The following is a 14124-nucleotide window of genomic DNA, read 5'->3' as shown; positions in this document are numbered from 1 at the left end:
CAACAACAAAATAACACTTAAAGACTTAGCTTGTTACTGCCAATTATTCAGGTTAAGTTTGTACATATAAGCGTATGTATCTGCAGATAAAACTTATACATTTTCATGAGAGTTTTTACAAAAGGAGAATAAAGTGTCATTTTATTATAATTTTTTTGATAATCTAACTTTTGTTGAAATAGATGATTTGCAAACAAAACAAAACACCTTTTATTTACTCCTAATTACATAAATTGAAATACCTGATTCCCTAAATTTTATTTCCCACATCTACAGTCCCGACACCAAGAATGACCAGTGATCCTCCTCCGTTCATACATTTAAATGTTCTAAAATCAAAACTAAATATTCCTGTTTATTCTTTCTTGAAGCATTTTGATACATGGGAACAGAATATGAAACTTAATAAGGTCACACTTGAAATTGCAAGGATCAATTTTAAAATAAAACCAAGGTAGATATGGACACTTTTAGTCAGTTTCACATTAAAACTTCACATTTTGAGTAATACCCATAGTGATAATCTAATTCTGACATAGTTGAAAATGATGGGCCTAGGAAGTTATTTTCAAAATACAGGAATATAAACTACATTCTAAGTTGTCAGAGCTTAAAATGAAATTATTTCTTGCAGACAAAAAGTATTATGAAACTACCAAGCTTTTGTTTTTTATTGGCACTAATAGTGTTGAAATAAAAATGAATTTTACCTGTATTTTATTCATTTATGTGTTAGCATAGTTAAAACAACCAAAAACATATTTATTTTTCATGGTTCTCTATTTTTCTGTTCATGAAAATTTTAGTGTTTATAGTGGTTGGTATTATTTGTTTAAAACTACTTTTTGAAAACTTTGTACTCTTTACCTAAAGCATTTGTAGGTGTTAATCTTTCCTTTTTTTTTGAAGATTTTTTTTTTCTTTTTTTTATTATTATACTTTAAGTTCTAGGGTACATGTGCACAATGTGCAGGTTTGTTACATATGTATACATGTGCCATGTTGGTGTGCTGCACTCATTACCTCGTCATTTACATTAGGTATGTCTCCTAATGCTATCCCTCCCCGCTCCCCCTACCCCCAACAGGCCCTGGTGTGTGATGTTCCCCATCCTGTGTCCAAGTGTTCTCACTGTTCAGTTCCCACCTATGAGTGAGAACATGCGGTGTTTGGTTTTCTGTCCTTGCGACAGTTTGCTGAGAATGATGGTTTCCAGCTTCGTCCATGTCCCTACAAAGGACATGAACTCGTCCTTTTTTATGGCTGCATAGTATTCCATGGTGTATATGTGCCACATTTTCTTAATCCAGTCTATCATTGATGGACATTTGGGTTGGTTCCAAGTCTTTGCTGTAGTGAATAGTGCTGCAATAAACATATGTATGCATGTGTCTTTATAGCAGCATGATTTATAATCCTTTGGGTGTATACCCAGTAATGGGATAGCGGAGTCAAATGGTATTTCTAGTTCTAGATCCTTGAGGAATCGCCACACTGTCTTCCACAATGGTTGAACTAGTTTACAGTCCCACCAGCAGTGTAAAAGTGTTCCTATTTCTCCACATCCTCTCCAGCACCTGTTGTTTCCTGACTTTTTAATGATCGCCATTCTAACTGGTATGAGATGATATCTCATTGTGGTTTTGATTTGCATTTCTGTGATGGCCAGTGATGATGAGCATTTTTTCACGTGTCTGTTGGCTGCATAAATGTCTTCTTTTGAGAAGTGTCTGTTCATATCGTTTGCCCACTTTTTGATGGGGTTGTTTGATTTTTTCTTGTAAATTTAAGTTCTTTTTAGATTCTGGATATTAGCCCTTTGTCAGATGGGTAGATTGCAAAAATTTTCTCCCATTCTGTAGGTTGCCTGTTCACTCTGATGGTAGTTTCTTTTGCAGTGCAGAAGCTCTTTAGTTTAATTAGATCCCATTTGTCAATTTTGGCTTTTTTTGCTATTGCTTTTGGTGTTTTAGACATGAAGTCCTTGCCCATGCCTATGTCCTGAATGGTAATGCCTAGGTTTTCTTCTAGGATTTTTATGGTTTTAGGTCTGACATTTAAGTCTTTAATCCATCTTGAATTAATTTTTGTATAAGGTGTAAGGAAAGGTATCCAGTTTCAGCTTTCTACATATGGCTAGCCAGTTTTCCCAGCACCATTTATTAAATAGGGAATCTTTTCCCCATTTCTTGTTTTTGTCAGGTTTGTCAAAGATCAGATGGTTGTAGATGTGTGGTATTATTTCTGAGGTCTCTGTTCTGTTCCATTGATCTATATCTCTCTTTTGGTACCAGTACCATGCTGTTTTGGTAACTGTAGCCTTGTAGTGTAGTTTGAAGTCAGGTAGCGTGATGCCTCCAGCTTTGTTCTTTTGGCTTAGGATTGAAGACACTGTTTTTATTGTCTAGTCAAATGGTAAACATAAGTGACTACATTATTGCTGGAAGATGAAAAATAAAACTATACTTTACAGTTCACATATTTCAACAGGTGATACCTCATTTCTCATTGATTTTAGGTATTGTCACTAGACAAATTAATCTCTCTGATAACCAGAGAGAGATTAATCAAGTGTTGGTGCTTACTGGACTTTTGTGTTTCAGTTTGGCTGTTGTAATACTCACATGTCAGACTAAGTAGAAGGAGGCATATGCCCTTGGAAATTATTTTAATTATTTTAGATCATTTTTTCTAAAAAGTCATTGCCAAGAGAGGACACTTAGCTATACACATCTACATGGATATTTTTCTGGATTTTTAAGGACTAATACATAAACAATATAATCATGATTTTCTTATTGTGATGGTGTTAATGTCTGTTAGTGTTCATCAGTATAAAGGAAAGCTAAAAAGTTTGTTGTGTGCAAAAATAAGTAAAGTTAAATGTGAATATCAGAAGCACTTACAGTTTCTTACTGGCTTATTTTTTTCAGCTATATCAGCTTAAATAATGCTTAACTCTCTGAAGAACATGGATTAAAATGAGCAAATTTATAGTATGAAATCAGTATATAGAATGTAGTTTAAAACGAAAATGCAGTTAAAGCTCACATTTGTTTTTAATTCAGGCTCTTGACATGTAAAGGCATTTTAAGCCACCTACCTATTTCCAAGATGGTATAGACCACCTGCTGTTAACATGCTTTAAGGAAAATGGAGAGATGTAAAAGAGTTTTGGTGATTTCTCTGCTTTGAGTATAAATGAAACTGAAAATCTTCTGTCCTGTACTCTTAATAGTGAACTATTAGAGTGTTTAAATCTTTGTGTGAAAGTGAAGACTGTCATAAAGGATTGCCATTAGCCTCTTTTTATTTTTTTGCTATGTGAATACTTGTTAGCACTGGATAATCTGAATATAGTTTAGTTATAATACTTATTTCTTTATGTCTCTAAATTTGGTACTTTGTAAATGTGCTTTGACAGTAAAGAGGTAATTCTGATTGAAATGTAAAAAACCCATTTTACTTGAAAATTATAAATGATAGATCAGAGTGTATGGGTAAGAATTACAGAAAATGGAGTAGCCCTTACAAGGTATATAGCATCAATCCAGCTAAGGTAATCAGAACAGTTTTAGAATTGGAATTCCTTCCACATGAGACAAGAACTGGTAAAATTTGCTGATCACGTTAGATAGCGGGAGGCTGGAAATTATTTGAAAACTTGGATAGTATATTCTATGAATATTATCATAATCTTTGAATAGAGAATGAGGTCTATTAAGGTGTAATCACTTGATTCTTAGTCCCACCCTGCATATGGAAATATCTAATTCTTACCAACAAACACATCCAAAGTGCCAAAGTTGCTGAAAAGAATTTGTTTTATTTTAGTTAAGCATTAATAAAGTATTGAAATTTACTGTTGACTCATATTCCTTCTGATGGTTGCATATCAAGATGAAAAATGTACAAAGGTCTCTAATTATATACGTAGGAAAAAAAGATGGAGTGTGATAAATATTTGTCAGTAACTATTTAACTCCAGATTTCTATGTCATGTTTAGGGAGTTTTATCCTAAAAATGTGTAAAGAGTTTCTTAGATCTTTTCCCACTCATAAACTTTCAAACTCACAAAATCATGATTTGTTTTGGTTGGGTAGCTACTCCAACATTCTTTCTTCACATTCTTCCGTGGCATTGAAAACTTGCCATTTCAGTCTTTATGGCTCCCTTTGGAAACAACTTAATTATGTGAAATTGTCATAATGTAGCTTTAAGCCCTTCTGAAGATCATAGGTCAAGCTGAAAATTAAAGGGGACCCTTGCTTTATAGTGTCAGTTGTACCTTTTGGAACCTTGGCGGAATATTGATTAAACATTTTACCAATGAGTTTCAGATTGATTTATATATTGTGTAAAATTTATCAAAAGTAACAGTCAACATCTGATGGAATTATGAAGTTGATGGGATTATGAAGGTACCTAGAGGTACCTGCCTCTTTTCCTCTTAATGAAATTAGTCATAAATTAAATTGTTACTGAAACTTAAAACCAAGATAAAGCTGAAAGTGTATCCTTGAGTTTTTCTGAAATGTTTCTCCACTTGCTTTCTTCCTGATCTGAGTTTTCTTTCTTTCTGTCTTGTCTTGTCTTGTCTTGTCTTGTCTTGTCTTGTCCTGTCCTGTCCTGTCCTGTCCTGTCATGTCTTGCCTCTTCGCTTCTCTTCTCTTTTTCTTTTTTTTTTTCTGAGATGGAGTCTTGCTCTGTACCCCAGGCTAGAGTACAGTGGCACCATCTCAGCTCACTGCAACCTCTGCCTCCTGGGTTCAAGTGATTCTCCTGCTTCAGCCTCTCTAGTAGCTGTGATTACAGGCACATACCACTGTGCCCGGCTAATTTTTGCATTTTTATTAGAGATGGGGGTCTCACCACATTGGCCAGGCTGGTCTCAAACTTCTGGTCTTAGGTGATCCACCCACCTCAGCCTCCCACTGTGCTGGGATTACTGGTATGAGCCATCGTACCTGACCTTCTTTTTTAAGTTTTAATTTGCTTGTGCTGCCAGAGGAAAAATGTCTGGGTTGCCTGTGTCTTAAACTCTTAACTTCTGTAGGCTGCACACTCTTTCTCCCCAAAATCCCTGCAGCAAGTGACCTTGTCAAACAAAAGTGTGGAATAATGGGAGGCAGCCCAGTGATGGTGGGTCGTTTATAAGTAGCTGTTTGCTACTGTCAGAACAAAGGCAAATCAGAGTTGCATTAAAGGGATATGACAGAGTGAACAACTGCCGGCCCACTTCCCTAATAATACTTGTCTTCTAGTGTTGGATTGAAAACTGAGTGGCTGGAGTAGTTATTCGTATGGGTTTGGGATGAAAAATATATAGGAAAATAAAGATCTATTTCTGTCATTTAACAAAATACAGAATTTAGGAAGCAAAATTTGATTAAAGCAGCTTTATAATGCTTTTGAGTGACAGAAACATTATGAGTATGTTATGTTCTATTACATTGTTAATAGCATTGTTCATTGTTATATAGGGTTTTTAACTGTGATATATTTGAATCTGTTTAATATTGCACCATATTGTGACCAGATTCTTGATGTACTTGTGTAAATTTGGAACAACAGTTAAATCTTACTCTTTAAAATACTAGTTAAGTGTAGCACTCTTCTTACATGTCCATAATGGAAGAACACTTGCCTTTTATTTGTAGCTTGATATGTAGTCTGTCCTTTTGTTATTGTTTTTGGAGGGGGCTTAGGGTTTATGTGTGACTTACGTGCTGCTGTGAAATGGAGAGCATCACCTATATCTGGCATTTGCATTTTTGTAATATTGTTTTCAAAATGTTCCAGAGAGGTACATCTTCTTCCACCCCGTCTCTCTAATGCACAGTTAACGGTATGTCCTTCACTTGAACTTTCTCCCTTGTAAATCAATTATGCATTTGCTATAGTAGTTCAGCTTTTTAAAGTGCATAAGGAGAATACTGTATAAAAAGTGCTTGTAAAACAAGTCTTTTTCTAAGAGTCTAGACCTTGAGAATTATCATGTTTTTGTTTTTCAATAAATGGTTAAGGTATTGTAAAAAGTTGGACATTTTACCAAAGTTACCATATTTGAGCTAATTTTTAGAATATTTTTTAAAGAGTTAAGTTATCAGTGCTTTCCACGCAAGACTTTATATGAAATAAATACATTAAGAATGTAGAGTTTTTGATGCCTGGTCAAAAGTGGAATTAAGGTTGGTTTTATTATATGCTTTGAATGTGTTTCTGAAATATTTTTTGAAGCGGATACTTGTAAGTTAAATACCTTTTATCATTTATTTTTATCATAATTTTATATATACTCTGTCATGAAATAATATTTAAGAATCCCAACATTTGTTTTTATGGTATATCTTTACATTGTAATCTGTAGTATTTTAATTTCCCATAAACCTCTTAATAATACTAGACAATATGTGACCTTTTACACTCATTCATATGTGCCATAAAATTACTTTTTCCTTTGATTCTATTAAATCCTTTCAGACCACTAGAGAAACCCCTGATTTGTACTTAACAGAGCTTTTCATGTATTAACAAGTAGAGTTACCTGGCTATCAATAAGTACTTGGTTAACTAGAGTGACTAAGTTAAAGACTTGTAGAAGTTAGGACTTTCTGAAGCTAATAATCCAACACCCTAATTTGTGACTCGGGGGATCAGATGCACAGTAGTTCAAGACTTGATGTTTTTGTTCAGGGTAAGGTAGTAATTTAGTGACAGAATCCAGATAACTCAAATCCTCAGACTAGAGAAAAATTATTAAGATTTCTTGACATTTATTGTTATTCCCTACCTTTAGCTTTTACACAGCTAAATCTACTTGTGGAAGTTCAGCTTCAGAAAGTTTTAGCCATAGTTTCAAAGCTGTTGACTGTGGTTGAGGTTTATTAACAACCTTGGTTTTCTAATGGAGTGGAATTCAAAGTAGATCAAATTCCTTCCCTGAGCCAGGATTCTCTGAGTGCTCTTCTTAACCACTCCTGCCCAACCGCTCATTCTACAATCTTGAGCCTTAACTCCTGTTCCTGTCTCCCTGGCCATCCTTTTTAATAGTTTTGTATTAAATTGTCCATCGATTAACAACATTTTGTTTTAATAGATATTCTCACTTCAAGGTGGCATAAAATAGTATATATTTCTCAGGATTGACTTTCCCAATTAAGAGTATTTGCCTTCATCTCTGTGCATTAAAATTTATTGCTGCAATTGACATGGCTAAGGTGGCATAACATAGTGCTGTGAGCATAATCAAGAGCTAGTCTGAATAAGTCTGAATCATAGCTCTTCTGTTCATGACCTTGGGCCACTTACCCTTTCTGTGCTTTGTTTTACATATCTTTAAAATGAGGATTAAAATATTACTATTAGGTTTCAAGTAATTATAATATTATTCACAAAGTACTGAGAATCTTGCCTGATATATATAGTAAGATGCTACATCAGTGTTAAATCATAGAAGGAGCCAGTAAATTGTTTCAATATTTTAATGTGTGTGTACTTGAGGTTCTGGAGATATTCCAAGAACAACACACATTCCTAGTTTGACCTGAATGAACCAGGAATATTTCAATACGTAGCATTTATTTTTAGAGCCACATTTTACTGAAACTAAACCTAGGAACAATACGTGGCTTTTTTGGGGGAGGGGGGTGTTGTTGTTTGCTTTAAGAACCTTGCTTTGTTAAAAAATAAAAATAAAAGCTCTTGATATTTTTGGGAAGGCAAGTTAGACATAGACCTTAAAAGAAATCTAGCTACTGCCATTTATAGGTAGTTATATGGATACCTTACCTTTAGAAGTTATTGAGTGTGACTTATCTGCTTAATAGCGATTAAATCCGTTTAAAATGTTTACCAGGTGTTAATCATAAGTCAGGGTTGACATAGCCAGTTAAATCTTATTTGAAAGAAAGAAAAATCTCTGTAAATCATGTTTACAGATTTTTTAAAAACTGGCTGGCAATGTTTATTATAAAAATCCATAATTTTCCATTTGTGTGCTATATTAGAATACTATGCAGTTGTAACGAATAAGCATTTATAGTTTCCGCTCCTAAAAATTGGACTACAGTTTCGTGAGTTTAGTCTCATCTGGTAAGCTTTCCAAGAGATTCAGGGAAGCCATAGCTTTCCAAGTATGCAAATCTCTTAACGTTCAAAGCACTTCCCTCAGGCACAAGAAGACTATTTCAGTGGCATGCTTTGCTCTTTTCCCTTAACATATCTAACATGAGGAAGTTTCTCATTAGGTACCCAGCTTATGTACTTACTGTAGGATCCACATTATATATACAGGGAAATTACCCATAATTAAGATCAGATATCTATTTATTAATTGATTTGACATTCTTGTAATAATTTATTGGTAAATAAGTATCTCTTAACTCATTGAATGTGGATGGCATACATTTTTGGAAAATGTTTCAAAATACGTGAAAAAAATAGCAACCTGAGAAATTTAAGTTACTGTGTTTACATTTTTGAAATTACATGTTTGGAAGGTATTTATGATGGGGACAGCCTATCTATGTTTGAATAGATGTTGAAGAAATTATATGAGAAGAATTGATAGAAAGTTTTATTTTTAATTGTTTGCTTTGTAATATATTTATTTGGTGACTGTAAAAAGTAGATTTCAGAAGATTTATTTATACTATCAATGCATGTTTTAAAATTATTCTGTTTGAGTTGTAAATAGTTAATGAAAAAGGCATTTTATGTGGCACTGAATCAATCTGTTAGTTTCAGTTGTTCACCCTGGATTTCTTTCATTTAATCGTCTTCTTCTTACTGCAAAGGAGGACATTTATTCATTACTTTGCCCAAATAATACTAACACACTAGCAGATGGTCACTTTCCAACTGGTTTGTCTTCAGAAAAGAAATTAAAATATTATAGTGCCAGAGAGAGATGTTGTAATGTGTCCCTTTCAAATTAACAGGTCATTCTTTTCAACTATTTTGTAGCTGTAAAGTAGCTCAATGTCACATAAAAGGCTAAAAGCTAGAGTAAATGGTGTCATGGGAAACATGAAATAAACACAGTGTAATGGTTTATAGTCTTGTCTTGAACACACTAGGAATATTTCTTTTCTAAAAAGACACAAATTATATGCTACGGTAGTATTTTGGTTGTACTGGATTCTAGTTTAATTAGTTCATATCAAAAGTTAGCACTTGTTTTAAAACGTGTATACATTCTGAAAGAAGATACTTCCCCCAAAACATTTAAAAATACCTTGAATATATTCTTAAACAAATATGTTAGCCTAGCAAACAATGAAATGAAAACCAAATATGAAAATAATGTATCTTCTTCCTTTACCCCTTTAATGAATGATCTGTAACTCTGATAAAAAGATTAGTTTAGAGATTATTGAATTATTTTAATACTAGGACCAGACTGAAAGTAACATTGTACATTTAGAAATGCAACATATAAATGAGTAGAATTGGAGCCCCACATGATTGGGAAATAAGCTGGAGAAACTGAAGTATGCTTAAAACACAGAGTAATTAGCGAGCAAGCTCAGGAAAAAAAAATCTCAGAATACTTAGAAGTAGTGTTTGAAGAACTAGAATCATCACAGTTTAAATTATTTGTTTTGACCTTTCTCTGCCACTGAATTGCTGTGTATCTTTGGGCAGTCACTTAGATCATTTCCCCGACTAGAACAGTAGAAGGTTGGCTTAGACAACTCTTAAGTCCTTTTTTAAAAGTGTTATAGCTATTTGGTTGGTGATGAATTACTTAACCCAGAATTAAAAAAAAAAAAAAACTTAAAATGCATTTGCCTAAGTGAGCCAGGTAGATTTATAATGAGAAAGAAAGAAGTTTTTATAATATTATTTATTCTTCTTCTGAAAAAAATCAAGTGATAATAGAAACCCAAATACAAAATAACTGAATTCGATTTGCGTTCCTCCTAATTACTAGCACTGTGAACAAAAACAGGTCGTTTAAATATGTTGTATGGGCTTGGTGCAGTGGCTCACACTTGTAATCTTAGCACTTTGGGAGGCCGAGGCGGGCTGATCACTTGAGGCCAGGAGTCCTGAGGCCAGGAGTTTGAGACCAGCCTGGCCAATGTGGTGAAACCCTGTCTCTATTAAAATTACAAAAATTAGCCGGGCTTGTTGGCACGCACCTGTAATCCCTGCTACTCAGGTGGCTGAGGCATGAGAATCACTTGAATCCGGGAGGTGGAGGTTGCAGTGAGCCAAGATCTTGTCACTGTGCTCCAATCTAGGCGATAGAGTGAGACATTGTATCTAAATAAATAAATAAATAAGTTGTATTTTGGATCCTCATCCGAACAATGGAAATTATAATTTTTCTGGTTATCTCACTGTGTCTAAAGCGATGTCCTACTGTGTTGCCTTTTTCAAAGAGTGATCATTTGACTGTTCCTATAAGAGCCCTTATTGGAATGCTTTCTAGCATATTATTTGCCTCAGATACTCCATCTGTCTGGGGAGTTCTTTCTTAAATAGTTGGACATTTTCTGTCTTTTTAAGGGTAAAATATATGAGACAGCCTTTTCTAATTTGTACAGAGATGAAAAATTAAGTCAGCCTTAAGTTCTTTCTTAACTGAGAGTTTTTCTTAGAAAGTAATTTTAAGATATTGATGCAGGTTATTTTCCTCCTTAGCTTAACAAGGTTCAGGTTCTTGTCTCAGTACCAGGAAGAAGTAGGCAGGCGGACACTTGAAGAGTGAGTGGTGTAGATTTTATTAAGCGAAAGGAAAGCTCTCAGCAAAGAGAGGGGTCCTGAAACCAGGTTGCCAGGTTCTCCCTTTACAGTTGAATTCGAGGGCTTCTATATCTGCTGATGGGGCTGGGTTTTCTATTTGTATAAGGCATGAATTTCTTCTCCCTCCCACCGCGCCCCCCCCCCCCATTCCGTCCAGTGCACACGCGGGCCCTTAGTCTGAGCCATTCCACATTGATTTATTTCCCTTACTGTGCATGTGTTAAGGGACAGAATTTTTCACCACGGGCATGTTTAGGCAAGCCCTCTGTGCACAATGACATTGGCAGGTGGAGGTTGTCCTGGGACCCTTCTCTATCTGCCTAGGCATTTGGCTGTCTCCTGCCTCTATCAATATCTTTTTGTCCTTCCCTCTCAAATCCCTACTTTAACCAGCGAAGTGGAATATTTGTCTTAAACATTGTGGTGTTATTACTCATCCCACCCCATTTCTTCCTATATTTGTTTGAAATGCCAGTATACTCATATTGCATAATATAGGATAAACAGGTTTATATGTGGAAGTGTGAAATTATATATTGTTATGAATGGTAGGGGAATTGGTAGATCTGGGACTCAAAATGATTGCTGGAACTTTATATATATATATTTTTGGTAAGGCATTAATTCACTGAGTACTTCAAATATTTTATTTTATTTTTGAGACGGAGTCTTGCTCTGTCACCCAGGCTGGAGTGCAGTGGCGCGATCTTGGCTCACTGCAAGCTCCACCTCCCGGGCTCACGCCATTCTCCTGCCTCAGCCTCCCGAGTAGCTGAGACTACAGGCGCCCGCCGCCACGCCCGGCTAATTTTTTGTAGTTTTTAGTAGAAACGGGGTTTCACCATGTTAGCCAGGATGGTCTCGATCTCCTGACCTCGTGATCCACCAGCCTCGGCATCCCAAAGTGCTGGGATTACAGGCGTGAGCCACCGAGCCTGGTCGTACTTCAAATATTAGTCCCATGTTCATGTTTGAAATTGTTTAATCAAAAGTTGTTACAAATAGTACTGAAAAAGGAAAGAAACTTGCCCTTGTGATTGTTCTTGCTCATGGTTATCCTCTCTGTTCTGTCTGTTCATCCTGCCAGGGTAAGCTGAGATCTCCCTTCCTCCATAATATATTTTACAGCTCCAGTTCTCATTAGTCTTGCTTTACTCTGAGTTCCTACACCGCTTACAGTATGCACCACATAATTGAGTATTTACTTATATATCCTTCCGTGTATGGATTGGTGATGTTTCATCTGTTTCTTTGCTTCCCCTGTAGACCTCAGACTATACAAGGTGAAGACAATATTTTGTTTAATCTTTTCCTAAATCTTCCTAAGAATGTGTTAGAGCACCTAAGTGGTGCTCAGTGAATACTAGATTGATTTGTTTTTTTCCTTTTCTCCATTTCCTTTCACTGAGTGTGAAAATTGCTAGAAATCACACACCATACCCCCTTTTTTTCCTGAGTCTATCTTTTTAATGGGCCTCTCTTCTTTCCTGGTATGCCAAGATAGATGTACTACAAAAGTCTGTATATAGAATTTGTACAATTTGTTTCTTGATTTTAAGTATATGAAGAAAAACGTGGACATAGAGAAATGATGATTCATAATATGTTCTAATTAGAAATGTGAAAGTTGGTTAAACATTAAAAAATCAGCTCGGTGTTACAGATGTGTTTTTTTTCCCTTTCTTAATTGTTTGAAGTTTGCAGAATTTACTGTTTTCTACCGTAACTAAGAGATATGCTTTCTGGCAGACCTATTGAAGAATTTGGTTTATGCCAAATATACTACTAATAATTTAAATGTCCCACATAGTTAGGATCTTTTGGTATTCATCAGAGTAAAAATTAATTTTATCTTAAAAACTAGAGTAAAAAACCTTTTTTTAAACAGTAAAAAATCTGCTTTCTGCAAACTGTGTCCAGATAACCAGAGCTGTTTAGCTGGATAATGAAACAGTAAATGTGAAAGCAATTTGAAGAACATACACATTAACATTATGGTTAGAAGAGTGAGGGATGGAATGCCTTTTGTATCCATGACATATTTCAAACAGAAAAATATGCAATCTGTTTTCATAGTTCATAAGATGCTCCACAATCCCCTCTCAACCAGTTCTGGTAGATAATTAAGACCTAACACATTCATTGTATGTAATGAATAATTTCTCTAATGCATCTAGAATTCAACAGAATTGGGAAATAGCCCTCAAATAATTTTATGTGGGGCTTTATTTTCTTGTGGAACCCTAGTTGAGAAAGGCTATACAATCTCTTTTAACCTCTATTTGAACAGAATCTTATTTTGCCACGTGTATGTTTGAAGACCTTAACCCTTCTAGATTATTTTTACTTGACCCAATTACTTAGTGGTTAAGAATGTATTGCCTATACAATACAGTCCAAATCTGGTTGGCCCTATTTGTTTTCTAAAGTTTTAAATGTAGCTATGTTTTATTGACAGCATTTTTCCTACTTAATTATGTCTTTTCTTGACAGCTCAAACTGTCTCTATTTACTCTTATTTAGAATGCAGCTGGCAACAGCAGTTGGTTTGTGAAACCCAGGCATATAATTAACTTCCCCAGTTAAGGTATGGTTTGTTTCATTGGAAGAGAAAGAATTTTGGGGGTATGTTTCTTTAGTCTGAGAAGTAATGCAGTTTATTTTCAGTATGGTGTATTTTATGTGACAGAACGCAAGCAGAGAATTTTTAAAAAAATTATAACATTCTAACATTACTTGAGCACTAAAGTGCTACAAAAAATACTTTGTTATTATTTGAACCACGAAAATCAGATATTAGCATTCAGCATAAATGTCAAATTAACACAGGCCAGTAGGAACATTTGTGATCATGTTCTTCTCACATCTACTTGCATGGATAATGAAGCTTTGACTATTGCTTTGATGTAGATTTTTGAAGGAAATCCTCCTCCTATTTCCAAGACACTTTGTAGTTACTAATTCTAAGAGAATATAAGCGAATCCATTTATTTAAAATAAAATAAAAATGGGGGGAAAGATATTTAAGCAATAAATTTCATACCATGAGATTTTTTATATCCTGGTTACTTTAAAACCCAGTAAGCTGCCCTGGGTTCTCTCCTGATACTGCACAGAACTTTTGTTTTACATCCTCGGCTTCCTATTATTAGTTCAACTATATTGTTTTTCTCTTTCTAGCACTCTATCTGGATTTTTGTAATTATTACTGTCTTCCTATTATTAGTTCAACTATATTGTTTTTCTCTTTCTAGCACTCTATCTGGATTTTTGTAATTATTACTGTCTTCCTATTATTAGTTCAACTATATTGTTTTTCTCTTTCTAGCACTCTATCTGGATTTTTGTAATTATTACTGTCTTCCTTT

The 14124-nt window shown here is 34.8% G+C and overlaps 1 protein-coding gene across 50 annotated transcripts in view; it reads left to right on the top strand.

Annotated features, from left to right (window-relative positions):
• Nucleotides 1–14124, top strand: part of ADGRL2 (adhesion G protein-coupled receptor L2) — a 682398-nt gene that overhangs the window by 559616 nt on the left and 108658 nt on the right. The window lies entirely within an intron of this gene.

The sequence above is a fragment of the Pan troglodytes genome, chromosome 1 (genome assembly GCF_028858775.2).
Source record: "Pan troglodytes isolate AG18354 chromosome 1, NHGRI_mPanTro3-v2.0_pri, whole genome shotgun sequence".
Classification (NCBI taxonomy): Eukaryota; Metazoa; Chordata; class Mammalia; order Primates; family Hominidae; genus Pan; species Pan troglodytes.
This window is presented reverse-complemented; position numbering and strand designations above follow the sequence as displayed.